Raw genomic sequence first — 17,616 nt, forward strand, 5'->3', positions numbered from 1 at the left:
AATCAAATTCAATGCAGCCTCGACCGAAGGAAAACAAAATAATTAACACCGCGGAAACTCTCTTCTCAATGCTTCCGATCAAATTACTGTTTAATTATTATTATTGTAAATAACGTCGTTATTGTTATTGCAACAATATCTCTTGGTTATATTGCAAGTTGCAGAGAGTGAGAGTGAGAGTGAGGCTCGTTTCGATGCTTGGCTATTTTACTGTCACTCGATACAAATCTATGTATATTAAAACGGTAAGAAGGGAAAATCCGGGTCTAGGCTTGAAAATTTTGATGTTTGACGCAGGATTATTCGGACGTTTTTTTCAAATTTTTAATTTTGTTCGGTCGATAAGATAGTTTCCAAAAATTGTACAAAATTCAAATCGAGTCGAAAAAAAAAACAAAAAAAAAAAAAAGCAGAGTACCTTTAAAAGTGAGAACAATCGTAGAAAAAATAAAAAAATCGCGCGTCAAATCTGAGACGTCAACGGTAAAACCCGGTTCGGATTGGCGTGGAATGCCCCATATACATACATACACATACACATATACGTCGGAATCTCCAGGTGCTTAAACGTGAGATTGTCACTTAATAAATTAACCTTCACCGGTGTAACGTGTCAACGATCTTGAAGACCGACACTTTCCTTAAAACCGATTTTCAAATTTCTCGTCTTTTTTTTCAGCTACTTGTTTTTTCTTTTTTTTTTTTTTTTTTGTTTTTTTACTAAACAATAATAACAACGAGAAATTGATATTACGTGTTATCTTATCAATTTTCTTCAAACGATAAACAGGGTGCATCTTGTGAAGTTAGAAATTTTGCAACAGCTGTTAAAAACGACTGGTCGTCGAATTATCCGCTTTCGCCTATCGACAAAATTCTATCTACCCACGATAATATTACAATTGTACGTTTGCGCAGGTAATAATAATAACAACGACAACAACAACAACAACAACGACAACAAATACAACAACGAAAGTTTAACTCGGTATTAAAGTCGAAAGGAATTTTCTCCATCGTCACGCGACGATGGCGGACAAATAATAAGAAATATCAGTCGAATTACAGAGAGGATCGATTAATTGTTCGCGATGGTGATGCTGGGTGAAAATTCAATTGTCGCGTGCGTGATTAGCGTGTGTAAATAGTATTGTGGAAAAAAAAAAAAAAAAAGAAAGGGTTTGTAAGAGAGAGATTCCGCAACCGAGTAATTGCAATTTGTTTCACGTTTTTTACGCTTAACTTAACGATGATTGAGTTTTTTTGTTTTTTTCCTTTCAATTTTTCTCTTTCTCTCCCTGCGATTTCCGTTAACATCTGAATACCGTGCAGCTTTGGTTCAAGCGTTTCGTCCTTTTACGATTTCTCACTCAACTACTCATATCCTAACCTTATCTATCTTGTTATCAGTATTGTCATGTTTTTCCTAGTTAAGTTACATAATTTTCACGCTTTACCGTCTCGCTGAACTTACTCTTCCCCATTTATCATTTCTTCCTTCTGTCATTTTCACTTCACTCCATCTATATTTAATCGGCTCCAAGTTTTCACTCTATTATTTAGTTACTATTATTTTCTAATCTCCTCTACTTTATATCTTACATATATATTTATTACCGGGAATAAATTACAAATGTATTTACATGTAAGTACAAACGTACAAAAACCTGCAATAAGTTAAAATGAACATGTGCGTAGGACTGGTCTACCAACGCGAAAAACAGAAAAAAAAAGGAAACAAACAAAATCCTCGACTAAACACTAAACTAAAAGGAAAAAGAAAAAGAAATTTAATCCAGCTAATTATACTACAATAATTTATGATTTGTTACTTTACTTCAATGAATTTCGTAACTCTATTTGTCTTCGTTACCGTAACGCTCACGTTTTTTCTAGCTTATTGTTACAGTCGTATAATTTACTCTCGTTATTTATAATTTCTCGCTTTTGTGAATTTTCATACCGTTCTCTATCCATACAATCTTTTTCCCCCTTTTAATTTTTGCCAAAGGCACGACAAGAAACGAAAAATCAAATAAAATCGAACGAAAATCTCTCTCGTTTATTTTTCTACCGACGAGAATAGCTCGGAGAAATTACACGAGTGCAGCAAGAAACAATTATATTATGTATTCTTCTTCAACAGTATTTAAATCCGCCGTACCTACTTCGGCCAAATTGCGCAATATTGTTAAATAACCAAATTCACCTCTCTTCGTTTCCTCACCGTGCAACAGCAACAGCAACAGCTACGAGCCGAGTTTTGTTGGCTACGTCGGTTTAGTCACGCCCTACTTTGCGAAACAACAATTATCCGTTCTTAATAAAGATAAGATTCGAGCTCCGTGGGCGTGGCTCTTTCAAACCGAGGAATTAAATTCCTTCAACTTGCCGTCGCGTTTCGACAAACCTCGCTTCGTTTTTTATATCTACCAAACCGAATCCCATTATGCATTCCTCGAACAATGAATTACACGCGTGCGTACTCGACACATACGTGCATACGCGTGTATGGAGGTTTATTTTTTATCAACATTACGCTTCACGCGCTAATTAAGCCTCGCACGACTGAAACAAGGACTTTCCAAACGTCATATTTTAATCCCAACGTTTTTTTGCACCGCATACATATATGTGTGTGTATATATATGTATACCGCATCCCTTGCCAAATTCACAAACTCCGATTCGATTCGTAGACTGAGAAAATTTGTTCATTTGTTACAGTAACTATAAGAATTCGGTAAAATTGTTGGAAATACGAAATCGTCAATATTAAAATAAAACTGTCGACTAAATCAAAGAATGTTGATTCAATTTTTCAGTTAAGCTGGGTCGAAAAAAGAAAAAAAAATGAAACTTTTTAAACAAGTGGCAAATAATTAATTTCCGTTAACAAAATCCATTGGAAAGGGGAAAAAAAGTGTGCATCAAAAATTTGACAGGGAACGGGCCGTGTTTGCGTGAAGACAAAAGTCTTTCGCGATTGCGCGAGTCGTATAATAACAATAATTATAACAACGACAACAACAACAACAACAACAATAATAATAATAATAATACGGTAGTAAAAGAGACTCTCTTCCGAGATCTTGTTAGCGATCGGCGATCCGTGGATCGAAGTTGAAAAAAAGGATGTTGAGAAAACAGCGCTTCTCGGGGGTCACGTGAGGTTAGCCGCGGTTATTGTCTAACAAAGAAGATTATTATATTATATCCAAGGTTCCGCTTCGCACGGCTTTTCCCCCCCCCCCCCCCCCCCCGATGGTTTTAAATTCATTTCTCACCCCCTCTCACGATGTTCGATATTCGATTATCGATCACTCGGCACGACGGTGCGAATATCAATATCGCGATCGTATTTTCGAAGCGACAATTTTTCCTCCCTGCGTTAATCGAGGCGCGATCGATGATCGATATTATTAACATCGATAAATTTAACCGAAGAGTCGAAGGGTGGTTTTTTTTTTTTTTTTTATTTTTTTGATACAGGTTTTTTTATTTAAAAAAAAAAAAATCTTTATTCGGTTACATTTTACTTACCTCTCAAACGTGTATTTATTAGAAATCAATCGAAAGTTTTTACGTATTATTCATTTATGCGTACGACGTACAAAGATCGATCGGCTGCACGGATCGATGACGATTTTTGCCATTCCGGCAAACGCGTAAAACACGAATGCCAGTGTGTGCGGTTATTGAAACGGAGATGAGACGACGGAGAAAGTTGTCGACATTTTCATTCCTCCGCATCTCGTCGTGTATTTTTACGCTATTCGATCGTCGCGTGCAGAAGCGAACAAAAAAGAAAAAAAAAAAAAAATACACATATTTTTGCCATTTCACGATCAATTCGAAGGAATCGTCTATTTAATTTAGAGCAAAACGTGAAGCGGATTCTTTTATTAGTGAAACGAAAAAGAGAAAAGAATAATCTCTGTATGGAAAATCAACGTTTATATCGTCAGGTCCGTTTTTCTTTTTTTGTTCTTTTTTTTTTTTTTGTCGCACTGAAAGAAATTTTTATTTCCGGTTACCGCTCAGTCCTTAACTATTTTCATTTTTCACCACAATCGACAAAATATACTTCTCGGTAGAAAATGAAATTCAGTTTTGTAGCCGTTACCGGAAACTCTAATATCCGTTACTATTCTTTCTCATTAAGATCGCTGTTGCTAGATTTTCTTCCAACCGTTGCGAAAATTTAATGCTCGTGCAAGAATGAATTGACGTTGAAGCCTTGTTTAACTAAAAAAGTAGAGTAAACCGATCGAACCGATTTTGCGTTGCGATTACCAAAAAAGAATCGACGATAGCGCAAAATTTTTACGCGTACCTCGTTTTTCGTAATTCCAACAATAATTCAAACAGTTTTTTTAACGATACCTGTTTTACTTAATTTTTCTAGTTACTGTAACAAATCAAATTTTTCTCAGTATGTTTTTGTCGTACGTCAACTGCGGCAAAAAAAAAAAAAACTAGCGTGGGTTTGAAACCTAAAAAATGACGGCACCGTGACGAAATCTGTGCCAATTACGAAATAACGGGTAAAAATTATACCGCGAATAGTCCAAATTCAACGAAATTCATTACGCGTGTAAACTGCTTATTTAATTAAGGAACTAATTGTTGGAGTTTCAATATTATGAGAATAAAACACTTTTGCGGGTGTATTTAACGTGCCTAATCTTAATACCAAATATGTATTTAAATAATCCGGAAAATTATTTTGTTACTCATATATCGGTGTATCATATCTACTTATTTATGCAGATTATTGCAAAAGCTGCGGAACGACCGTGACTCCTACAGTTTCTGCATTGACCGAGAATTGAACGCGTGATTTTAACCGACTTTCTAGACGGCGCGAGGCGTCGCGACGCGGTTAGCGGAACTGGAAAAACCTCCGCGATTCCAGTCCCTCGTCTTCGGGGACCGGGGTCAAAGGTTATCTCGACATAGAGATTCAAATGAAAGCTGAACGAGAGGAGAAAGACTCGAGGAGCCGGAGAATAGAATCCTTTGAATCGCCTGACCTCCTCGGATCTCGTTTTCCTTGGCTTATGTCGAGTCGCGAGACTCGAAAATGGGTTTTTTTTAAAACTGCTAATCGGTGAGAAAGAAACTTGGAAAATATGCGACAAAAATTTAACGAATGTGAAATCAAAAGCGTCGGTAAAATTGTGTCCTGAAATTGCTGATCAAAGTTTTAGGTTTTTGTTTTTTTACGAAAACAGATTTAACGGTATCCAAATATTTTCAAATGTTTGAATAAAAAATCTAATACGGTTTATGTGGAAATTTCTTTACGCTACAGGTAACGTACACAAATTTGAAATAATGTTTGGAGGTGTGAAAATTTCATTGCAGGTCTTGCCCGCGTGAAGATTGACAAAGCGGGGTTGAAGTTCTGAGTGCGCCTAATTTCGAATTATTTGGTGACGAAACTTGAAGTAAATATAACAAACTTTGAAGAAACGACAAAGCTCCGATAGAGCAAAATTGCGAACAATAAAGTTTCGACGAATCAAAATATACTCAAACAGCTCAGTTTACTCAACGAGTGGGTGTAAAAATTGAAAAAAAAAATACCGAAAATCGGAACGAATCAGGATTCCTAACGTAAAAATATCGAAAACCCAAAACAAACAAAGATCAAAGTGGTGAAATTTCACCAAACCAGAAATTCACAGGGCTGGAAAATTTTTTTCTCTCATTTCCGCCCTTTCGGAACTTTTAGCGTCGATTTTCCGACCGCTCGAAACTTTATCGTTTCGTAAAACTTTCACTACTCTACTTAAAGTTTCGCAATCAAAAAATGTTCACTCATCAAATTCGTAATTTCAAACCCCGCCCCCGAAACATTTCCGAATATTCGATTTTCACGATTCTTCGACGTTTCCTCCACCAATTTCTAAAAGTCGGAAACGATAATAAAACTAATCTACCGTCGAATAAAAGTCAAGTTTCGAGAATTACGCTTCAACCACGCAACAATAGATACACACAGATACAGACGGCCGTTGGGAATCGTTGGCGAGAGGATGTCTTCCGGCAATTTAATATTCCGCGCATACATACGCGCGTATTTATATACATGCACGCACACACAAAGACTTCGAGCCGGTTTTCTTTAGGTTCGTGATGCATACCTGTGCAGGGGAGACAATGAGAGCAGAGCATTCTGGGACGGCGCGGTGGAAGGCAGCAGGGCAATTAAACTTAGAGCGCAATCAGTCCCACGCCTCTGTATCAAGACTGGAGTTGCCTGCTTCCTCTGCCCCAACTTTTACCGCCGGAAATCACGCCTCTTCGAGGATAATGTCATTCGCGAATTACACGGTCCGGGCAACGAAAGCGGAGGAACGATAATCGAAGATCGAAAAGACCCGCAAACGAGTGTTCGAAAAACGTGACTCGATCGGTCGAACGGTGTTTGATTTATTTCAAAAACCTATCACTGGGATTTCAAAAGAATTTTTTCAAATCCCACAAATTTCGCGCAAAAATGCGGGGTCTGCAATAATTTCAAAATACCGAATCCGGTTTTGCATGATAGTTTTAAATTCTAAAACTTGTACAGTTGGTTCGATTCCTGAATAATTTTCTGTTTTTTCTTATTTTTTTTTTTTTTTGATCTTGAAAGACGATTATCAAACACGTGAAATCTTTGTCGATGATCTAACAGAAATTTTTTTATCATGATTGAAAACCAGTTTCAGGTGAATATACGTTCCGTAAGAATCTAAATAAACCCTGATTCATTGCAGGAATAAATAATTTAATGGACCGGTAAATTTTAGCGTCAATACTCTCACAGCAACATTTTAATTGTCCAAGTAAAAATTTTCACTTCAACGGCAAAGGTTTCACGAGCATAGCCAAGTTGAGTTTCAATGTAACAAACCTGTAATATTCAACTTGCAAAATTATAGCTGTTGCAAAAAATTTTCTCGCACTGACTGTACCAACACTCAGATTTGCAAATCCAGAGAATCATTTTTTTCGATAGATATAAACCAAAACCTGTATAATCTTTTGAATATGAATTTTCAGCTACCGATTTATTTCCATACATATGAATGATCGAGGATAATTTTTTTCAATGAAATTCTCCTGAGATCATTGTTTTAAAAATTTCATCACATTGTTCTTCTGTTGCAATTAATTTTCAATCATTTTGCGATACAACAAAACCGTCAAAAACCGGAATATTCAATAAAAATTAATTTTCACATGATTTCTACTTTAATCTTGAATAACTTTCGAAAGAGTTGTTTAATTATCGAAAAATTAACACAAACCTTTTTTTTTAGAGCATAAAATAGCTTATAAAATGTATATCGGACATTAATCTACGTTGATTCGTTACTAGGCTAAAAAAATTCAGAAATAACTAAAATTCTTTTAATTAATTATTTGGAAAATTGAAAATAACGTTCGGCAGCCGCCGAATATTAATATTTCCTATTTCTGCGACTAATAAACATGTGACATTGGTGAAAAAAAGAAAAAAAAAAGAAATAGGGCCACCGAACGGGGAAAGTGTAAAGTACCAGGCATAATCCTGTAATTTAGCAAAGATAGAGTTACGCGTATGTATATATGCAGAGATGTACGTATGCCGACCGCGATCGAGATCCAAGATACCTATACTGCGTGTGTATATATATATTATATATATTACGCGGGCGGACGATTTCTGAGTTATATACAGTTGTTATTTCATACTTGGGAACCTTGGAGATATTCGCGTTGTGCAGCGTATGAAGCATATATAATGTAATCTAGATCGAATACGTCAGATCCCAATGTAACAATGAGACCATATACAGACCTGAATAAATTGCGCAATAAGAAAGCAGCCGACGCGATTACGGTGAAAATTTCTCCTCCGTCTGCGGAAGCCGCGAGATTGATGATTCAATATTTGTTCTGCGAATGTCAAGTATTACATTCCCTGTCGATACGATACCTCGAAGGGTTAATCGCTCGTAAAATCTGGTCTGAGTCTTTTTATACCTTTGAAATATCATGAAATTGTTGGAAATATTAGGGTCAAGTTATTTGAAATCCCTGAATTAACCCCTTGTAATACCTGGATTCAATTTTTGTCATTTTTCGCGCTGAAATTGAATCGTTATTCAAAATGTGCGAGATTTCGTCAAGTTTTAATTGTTGCACAATTCGCATGGTGATTGAAAAAGAACATGGAAAAGGTTTACGTGTCGATCATTTCTTTTCCCGAAGTATATTTTAGCGGACAAAATATATTTACTTTTCTCTCAAGTTTCAGAGAAAGTGCTCCAGGTTTCTTCGGCTAATTAACGTCGTGTGATATTACTAAACGACGAGTTCATCTATTCACGAGAGATTTCATCAGCGTTAATTGGCGCCTTTTAAGCTTGCGGAAAATTCGCCCCGTTCAACCGACGGGAAAAGTGAAAACCCGGTGTGACGCCACCTAACGAGCCCGTTTCCGACGAAACCATGAAAAAGTGAAAATATTCAAAAATTACGAAATCCTTCTGATGATTTGATTTTCAGATCAGAGATTGAGATGAAAGTTTCGAGTCTTTCGCGTCCCACGAAAAAGTCCAAAATTTATTACGTCAAGAGAGACTCGACGGTGGGAAAAGCCTTCTGTGTCCTTTTCGTCATTCGGGAAAATTATTTCCATCGGCAACTTATCCGGCAATATTCTGAAGATCATGGTACGATCTATAAAACGATCGGTAAAACGGGTTGATAAAAGGTTTTCAGAACTTATTCTCAAGGTATAGAGACGGTGAATGAAGGTCAGTCATCAACCTGAAAGTTACCGTGTGTAGCCTCGCTAAAGCGGTAGATAATACAGAGCGCATTTAACGTAGTGAAAATCTCATTGCCACGGTTGAAAATGTACGAAATATAAACATTAACAAATGATATTTCTGTCATTCAGAGAATTTGAAAATTGAAAAATTAGAAGCAAGGAGAACATTATTACTGAGAAAAAACAATCCGCAAAGTTGGTGGGAACAAAAAAGAAAAAGAAAACAGTGTGTGTGTGCTTAAGCTATACACGACAAAAGCAAAAACCTATACATTTGTAATTCTAAGTGATAATTAAAAATTTGATTCAAATCTATTTAAATATCTAAAATTGGGAAAAAGAAAAAAAAATATCCATCAATCTTCGTGACATGTTATGTTGTACTTCGTACAGAACATTTGATACATTTAAATTTTATTTTGGTTTGAAAAAATCAAGCCAAGGCTTTGATTCGTCTTTTTTGAAATAAGCATTGAAATCTTCACTCGAAATTCGATTGAAAAGCGGAGATCCGGCTTCGGTGTAAGAGAGTAAATTTTCATGGTTGAATTCGATGATTTTATGTATGATTTAATTGGATGAGATATAAACAGCAAACATTACAATTACTTGCCCATTTTCTGCTTCACATTTCGCTACATAAGTTTCCCCGATAGATGATTTATTAAACTCGTATGATTGTGAATTAACGAATGCTAGATCCATCTCTGAACTAAAACTGTTTGTCGTGTCTCTGTTGTTTTCAAATATAGCTACTCCTGCAGCTCTGAGGCCAGATCTTTCGAACTTACAATCAGTTCATTCGCTACCCAGAAAAAAGTCTGCAAGATGCACCTAAAGATATGTTTTCTAAAGACTTTCCGCAGATAGTCAAACGGTTTTTAACAACAGAACAGAAACCAGATACAGAAAATTTGCGATATCGTGATGAATTCTTCAAAGCAATCGATCAGACATAATTATACATTAAACCATATTAACTAGAGTTTCGGTTCAGCGCCAATTATAAGGCTGCAGCAAACAAGCGAGCAGGAAAAAATTATGCGAAATATTATATCCTATTGTGGAGAATAAGCAAATCGTACCGAGATCGTCTCCACGGTGACACTTGAAAAATTATTACGGTGACATTTAAATACGAAAATTCAAGGAATTTCTTTGGCGTCATTTGAAGAAATATTTGCTGGACACACTTACCCCTTTACGTGGCGTCGATCCCATTCTCCTCGGTTCGATGTCCAGAGATGAGTGAAGTTCGCCGCAGCTGCAAATCCGCCAACTTCGCGTCGTCGTCGATTTCCATCCTCCGTTGTCCCAAATCACAGAATGTACGCAGAGACGAGCGGTCTCGCACCTTCGAGAATCTTCTACGATGTGCGAAACACGGCAGGCCAGTCTGAAGTCACCTACCGAACGGAGCGGATGCCGGAAATAAACAATAAGCTTCTAGTTTCTCCTCGGGACGCAGCAGCCTCTCCATACGATCCGGTCGTCAGCCGCGTTGCTACGCGACGTAAACAGATTCGGAAACAAATGACGACTTTGTCGCCGGGATGAAGTCGAGTAAATATGCACGTATATAATATTGCAGGCTGGCCTTTGCATGACGTTGATAAGACCAATACATGATAGAGCGTATTAAATCGGTTCAAAATGGTGAAACAATAAATGTTACACGTTATGTTATACATAGCTGAGTGTGTACGATACTTTACCATTGAATACAGATCCTGTCGCGTATCGGAGCGTTGCACGTCGTCCGCCTCGGTCGCCGGTGTTCGGTGCTGAGCGAAGCGCGTCGCGAGTGACGTGCGTTCCTCAAATCGTTGTTAAGCTGCTTCAGGGTCCAGAAATCACGACAGATAAGCACACGTCAGAGGAGAGCGCTCAGACAGCTTTGAGACTCTTCTACGATTCGCGAAACACGGCAGACCAGTCTGAAGTGGCCTACCGAACAGAGCGGATGCCGGAAATAAACAGCCTCGAGACGCAGCCTCTCCGTACGATCCGATCGTCAGCCGCGTTGCTACGCGACGTAAACAGATTCGAAAACAAACAATTGTTTCAAAATCTGTTTACGTTGCGTAGCAACGCTGCTGGCGATCGGATCAAACGGAGAGGCTGCGTCTCGAGGATAAACTAGAGGCTCATTGTTTACTTCCGGCATCCGTTCCGTTCGGTAGGCGACTTTGGACTGGCCTGCCGTGTTTCGCACATCGTAGAAGATTCTCGAAGGTGCGAGAACGCTCGTCTCTGCGTACATTCTGTGATTTGGGACAACGGAGGATGGAAATCGACGACTACGCGAAGTTGGCGGATTTGCAGCTGCGGCGAACTTCACTCATCTCTGGACATCAAACCGAGGAGAATGGGATCGACGCCACGTAAAGGGGTGAGTGTGTCCAGCGAATAATTCTTTATATGACAGCAAAGGAATTCCTTGAATTTCTTATTTAAATGCCACCATAATAATTCTCGTTTCGCTTGACTTGAGTGACTTCTGGGTATTATTGTGTTACGCGAATGTGTAGAATTGTGGTCTCCTCACATCTTCCAACGACGCATTGTTCACGCTGTTTAATCCTTTCAGTCGCAATGGGAACCTCAGCGTTCAAAACAAAAAATTTTCGTGTCCTCACCTTATCTCAGTTTATTTACAACTTTAAATGATCCTTGTTACTTCGCATAACCCCAATTCCTAAGTAACAAGTTTCGGCCAGAATAATCAAACTTTGATACTTTTTTCCATGTTACATCTGCCATCTTTAGATTAAGAAACTATCGAGGTCTGACTTCAGATTCGTGATTATTGACTCCAAAAACCGTGGAATAAAAAAATTCAGGCCAAAATATTGAGTGGAAAAATGCGTGACTGAAAGGGTTAACACGTATAGTGCTAAGAAAAACGGACATAATAATGTAGTTGATTCCGAAACGGTCGGCACGAATTCCCGATTCATGTCGTTTTATAAATCAGTTGAGTGTTGGCTGCGTCATTTTCACCCTTGATTGTCAGTTTAACTTTCGCTTTTCGTCGTGTTTAGATTGCAGGTTGAAAATTGGTTTAGCGTTCGAAAATAGTGACTTTGCCACGCGTGTATTTTCGACTCGGACGACAATTGTCAATTGAACAATAATTCAACAACCGAGTCCGTTCACTCCCAAGTTGCGACAATATAGTAATATGTGATTCAAAATCTACATAGGAGAATTTTATGATGATTTCAATCACGCTCCTAGCCTCTGCGTCATCAATTTGAACTATTTTTGGCGTATCTCGTACCGTCCTAGAGATATTCGTGATTTGAGGTTGAAATTAGCTAAATTGATAGTGTTTGTTAATTATAATATTACAATTAAATTTCCCCCACCGCCTGACCCCAAATTATTGCTATTTTTGCCGAATCTATCACCTTCTCGAGGTATTCGCGATTCAATATAGGAGTTTTCCAATTCGGAATTCCAATTTTTCAAAAAATCCCCCCCCCCCCACCGGGTGTAGTCCATATCTTACTCGAGCAGCGTCCGACTTTCACCCCTATCCGTTCTTCCTTTACTTCTTCGTCTTATTCTCTACGACAAAAGGGATGGCGATTAGTTATTCGGTCCATTTTCTTACACGGCTTTTTCCTTACAAGCTAGTGAAGTTTGACGTGTTTAATGCAGAGAACATTTTCAACTGACTACAAACGCGGGCTCGGAACTATTATTATATTTCAATATTTCGCAGTCGATTTTGAGCATCTAATGCTTCTTCATGATTCATTCGTGATGCAACAGTATCAACTGTTTATTCTTGCGCTTTCTTTACATGTTACTATTACAGTGACACTTCCAGGGTTTCTTCTGCTCCTCAAGTATCCTCAAAACCCAGAATTATCCTGGAAAACAAAAATTGGTTCTCGAATCCTTTCAAAGTCCTGGAATATTTTGATATATTTTGGAAAAGTTGACATAACACATTATTGATAGAAAACTGCGACATTTCATTGGTAATATACTACGGCCTTGAATGCGTGAAAATTTATCGGACGACGATCCACGCATTCGTTACCAATTTCCAATTCACTCTGTATATAATTTCAATACCTAATCAACACATTCTAACCTTGTAATTTATGAAAAAACGAAATTAATGTTTGCAACTCTCGATTGCCGTCGATAACCTGCGCTTCGCCATGACAAACAGGCTCTGTAATATCTACCGTAGGTAAGTAAGGAATTCTACAGACCAGTAACCGATAACCACTCAACATCCAGTACTATCTGCCTTCTCTTCGTTGAATTGTTAGTCGGTTACAAAAAACTTCGTCGAGATAGCAGCATTAACTGGTCGACACTGTGCTTGCGGAAAGTTGGCGAAATAAATCTGCCGCAAGTCAGAGAGGCGCGAATCTTTGAAATTCAAGCGATGCGAAACCACGAATTTACAAAAACTAAAATTCATTTCACGCTTTTGCCCAAATCCGAGTAGAAGCAAAAAAAGAAAATTTATCGCACGAGTTCCGAACCTCGGTTCTCGCCTTTAGGAATTTCATTCGGCGTTATTTTATCATCCAGTCAGAATAGTTTGGAATTTATTATTGCGTGTGAAGTGCTCCGCGGTTTGAGGTCGGCTAGTTCAGAAGCAGCTACTCTTCTCAGATAATATGCGGTCGGTTTTATCAGGCTCGCTGCGCTGGAATCGCGGCCGCTGAGGTTAAATCTCTGCAGAAATTGCACCGTTTAAACAGTGGCTGAAATATTCATTCACTATACGGCTAAAGGACACGGAAGAGATTCGAATAATCGTCAAGCAAAATCTAGCCATTGGCCTGAAATTCATTCATCGTTGATCTCAATTCATTCGCAATACAATCACATACATTGTAAAGTGATCGTGAATTTCTAACGAATATTTTTTACCTCTGGAATCGAGATTATTAAGAGTTAATGAAGAAAAAACAGCGTCTGAATTTTATATCAGATTTTTAGCTCAATGGGAAGGGGTTTCGAGTAACAAAATGAAAAACTATTGATCAATTCGTTTTGTCTGGTCAAAAAAAAAAATTAGGAAAAATCTTTTCTCTTCATTTATTCAAATTAAATGGGTTAAACCGTAGTTTCGAACTTTGTTACTCAAAAATTGAGTAAATTTTATCCGACATGTTTGTCAATCGAGCTAAAAATCTGAAATAATTCAGACACTAGTTTTTGGTCAATATCTATCGATTCCAGGCGTGAAAGGTATACCTTGGAAATTAATGAACAATCAGGTATGAAAATTGGTTTTGTTTTTTCTACCAGCGGATTTCTGAGAGTTCGACAGATAAAACAGCCGGTAATTTGTTGTTTGAATAATTAGTAGACGGTTAATTAAACCTCGAACTTTCGATTCGCCACCCCTAAATTCTAACGAAAATATATATATATATACAACACATTCTGGCGCTTCGCCAGACTTTGAATACGCAGGGCGACTTATTACGTATGCCTGCATATATTCGGGCATTAAATTATTACAGTATAGAGAGGCGCTGCCCGACAATGGGAATGCCGGAGTGCCGCCGGAAGCGATTAAAGCGAATGACAGAACCGCCTGTCGACACCCTGCATGCACCCTCTTTATTCGCGTTGCCGCGCCCCTAATGGGACTCGTTTTCCCATTTTTAAGCGGGCAGAAAGGTCGCCGCACTTTTCCATCGCCGCTAATACGGTTCAAAATCGTCTTCCGCCCTTCTTTCGATCGCTTTTCGTCCCACCAAAATTCGAAAAAACTGATCACCGCCTGCAGCAAAGTCTTCTTTCTTTCCTTGCTACCGGAAGGTGAATAAGAGCGATTTTTGAATCGTTATTACGAAATATTTCATCGAAGCGAAACTACGAGTTTCTCTTTTTTCTTTCGTAGATATCCAAGCGGAATAATTAACTCTGTTTACTTTCCCTGGTGAAAATGATTTACAATAAGATTTTCTACGAATTTTCAAGGAAATTGGGTAATTTCGTAAAATTTCTTGCAAGAAATTTTTTTCGTAAAAAATCGTATAAATATGTATAGTTTGTCATAAAAACTTGTAGATTTTCGAGAAACTTGACGTTTTTCTTCGGTAAAAAAAATCTACAAGCTAAAGTGTACTATTCTTTAGGAAAAAACTACGCATATTTGTAATTATCGTACATAGATTTTTTTAAAAAATAATAGGAAATCTTGTTACTTCTGTAAAAATTCGTAGTAGTAGAAATTTTCACCGGGGTCTCGTTTCCTTGATCAAAAATTTTTCTTTTCTTTTTCTTTTTTTTTTGTTTCTTCTCTCAACACATCGTCCAATAAGCTAAACCGTCGTTTTATAAATCCAATGTGGAAAACAAAGGAAAGGTGATTGATTTCTCGCGAGTTTGTTGAAATTAAGGGATCAGGTTCGGCGGCCGAGGACGAGATTCGAAATTCCATGAGGCCAGGCTGCTGCGCGGTGGGAAATTGTAATGATGCCAATTTAAATTCAATAATTTTGGTATTTTGCTCGGAAGAGGGAGTTGCGCAGCTGTTCTCCAAAATTAGCATATTAAACTTATCACCAACAGCTCGACAAAGACGTGCCAAGACGGCTCAACTAATTTCCGAGGAATAGAATAAAGTTATGCATTAACGACGACGACGACGACGACGACGACGACGACGAATATCCACCCTCCTTTTCCTCTTTCTTTCTCTCTCTTTCTCTCTCGCCGTTTCCCTCCTCCAGAAACCGATAACTATACCTGAGAGACCAGGATCCGTGTCCCTGATCCACTTTTCCACCTTCGCACACTCTGCTTTGTATTAATTAATGATCGCCCTTCGTGTCGGCTTTTGTTAATTATTCGAATCGGAAAATTGCCCGTTGTGAGCAACTTTAACCTACACAGTTATTCAAATCATTCGAAAATTTGAAAATACTGCCATATTCAGCCCGAAATTCTTACAATCGAGGAAATTTTCAACCCAGAGCTTTTAGCGAATAGAAATTTATCCACGTACGAAATTTTTCTCGATAATTTTATTTCCGTCATGTTTTTATTAATCGATAAACATTTTCAGCAAAGAGAAAAGAAAATTGTAAAAATGAAATATTTTTCCCTGAAATTCGTAAGCTTCGAGTTTTCGGGATATTCGAATTTGCACGTTATAAAAATTGTAGAAAAATGTACATCTCGTAGCTTCTGATGATTTTTCGAAATGAAAAGCTTGATCCAATCAGGAATTTCAGAGAAACTTGTTGGTAACAAAAATAAATACAAGTTTCGCATAAAATTAATTTTCTCACTCACTCGATCCGAAAGCATTATTAAAAAACCATGATCAAATCATAGCCTGCAGCTAGCTGTAATAACTTTGCCCCGGGAATATTTGAAACCGAATTAAATCCAGCGAATTAATCAGAGGGAAACATTTCGCACAGTTTGTAATAACAACCTAAAATTCATATTTTCCATAATTGATGCACGAAAAATTTTACCAATAGAAACAAATAGTCTACATTAAAATTACTCTCTCACACGCACACCTGCGCACACAAAATATACACGCATATATATCAAAGGGACGATATTTATTTATCAAGTGTGCGTGCAATCACCGAGTTGTTTAATTAGCTTAATTTTAAAACCGTAGATCAGTTTGTCACCGGTTATTTATCAAGTTATTACTTTGTTGTTTAACAAAATACGAACTTGAATACAGCAGCAGCAGCGGCGAGTGCAACAGATCGAGTGCGATTTCAGTATAATTAGTTAATTTGTGAATTCACGTTCGCGGCTGGTTCTATACAACGTATAACACGTACATATATATGTACACCTAATGTTGGTATTATATATCATATGGGGGTAGAGAAATTAGTTATTTCCTTGCCATTATTTTCCCCCCCTTCCCTCAGTTTATTTTTATTTTATTTTATTTTTTCTCATTTTTTTATTCCCATCTTCTCTTTCTCTCTCTCTCTCTCTCTCGTTTTCCTCCCCTTTTTCACGACGCGCAATTATTTATTTACCCCGATATTGGCTGACGACTGTACACACTTCATCCCCCCCCCCCCCCCTACACCCTCCCCCATCCACTTCTCCGTACCCCAGAAACTGGGTGATATATCCGGTTCGCATTTTTCTTTTCATTTTCCCATCCGTTTATTTTCTCGCATTCCGAGGGTGGTTTTCGTTTTTTTTATCTTCTTTCTTCGCTCTTTCTTCTCTACACATCTGTATTCTATACATATAGATGTGAATGTATTATTTTTTTTTTTTTTTCTATTCCCGTATACCGTGTATAAAAATTGTTACATCAAATAAGCGAAATTTGTATTCAATTTTGGTAGAAATGTATTTTGTTTTATTTCCCTAGCCCTTCTCCTTCCTCAACATCACCCTTCGCGCTTTCCTTCGCCAATTCTTCGTTCTTCTCTCCTTCTCTCTTCCCCGCATATATTACACCGCGGCAAGAGGTCTACGTGACTAGATTTATCAAATCATCTTTATATTATCAGGCAACTGGTTTTTATTGCACACTTGAAAATCCAACCTGCTATAGAACCGAATAGAAAAGAAAAGGTATATATGTATATAAGGCTGAAGGAAAACAATATAAAGAAGAAACGCAACGATGAATTCTTCTAGGCTTTCAACTTAACCCCCCCCCCCCCCCCCCCCCTCATAATCCACACCCTTTCACATCAAGCCACACGAGATTGAAATTTTCCATTCGCTCCTCCTTTTACTACAAACAAAATCTTTTAAAACCGTATACTCGGTGTCCGTAACACAATTTTACATCGAACTTGGAGTCGTTGC

At 37.8% G+C, this 17,616-nt stretch overlaps 1 protein-coding gene and 1 long non-coding RNA gene across 2 annotated transcripts in view; one reads left to right on the forward strand and one right to left on the reverse strand.

Moving 5' to 3' along the window:
* The window catches only part of LOC124186104 (mucin-4), a 102,986-nt gene extending 92,242 nt beyond the window's left edge, over positions 1 to 10,744 (reverse strand). Inside the window, exons 1-2 of the mRNA XM_046577498.1 lie at positions 10,530 to 10,744; positions 10,012 to 10,318 (exon numbers count right to left, since the gene is read on the reverse strand). The gene's annotated coding sequence lies outside the window, so the exon portion shown is untranslated. The remainder of the gene's footprint in view (positions 1 to 10,011; positions 10,319 to 10,529) is intronic.
* Positions 10,745 to 10,803: 59 nt separating this feature from the next.
* The window catches only part of LOC124186157, a 68,017-nt gene continuing 61,204 nt past the window's right edge, over positions 10,804 to 17,616 (forward strand). Inside the window, exon 1 of the long non-coding RNA XR_006871570.1 lies at positions 10,804 to 11,206. This is a non-coding gene — a long non-coding RNA (uncharacterized LOC124186157). The remainder of the gene's footprint in view (positions 11,207 to 17,616) is intronic.

This window comes from Neodiprion fabricii, chromosome 7 (assembly GCF_021155785.1).
Source record: "Neodiprion fabricii isolate iyNeoFabr1 chromosome 7, iyNeoFabr1.1, whole genome shotgun sequence".
NCBI lineage: Eukaryota > Metazoa > Arthropoda > Insecta > Hymenoptera > Diprionidae > Neodiprion > Neodiprion fabricii.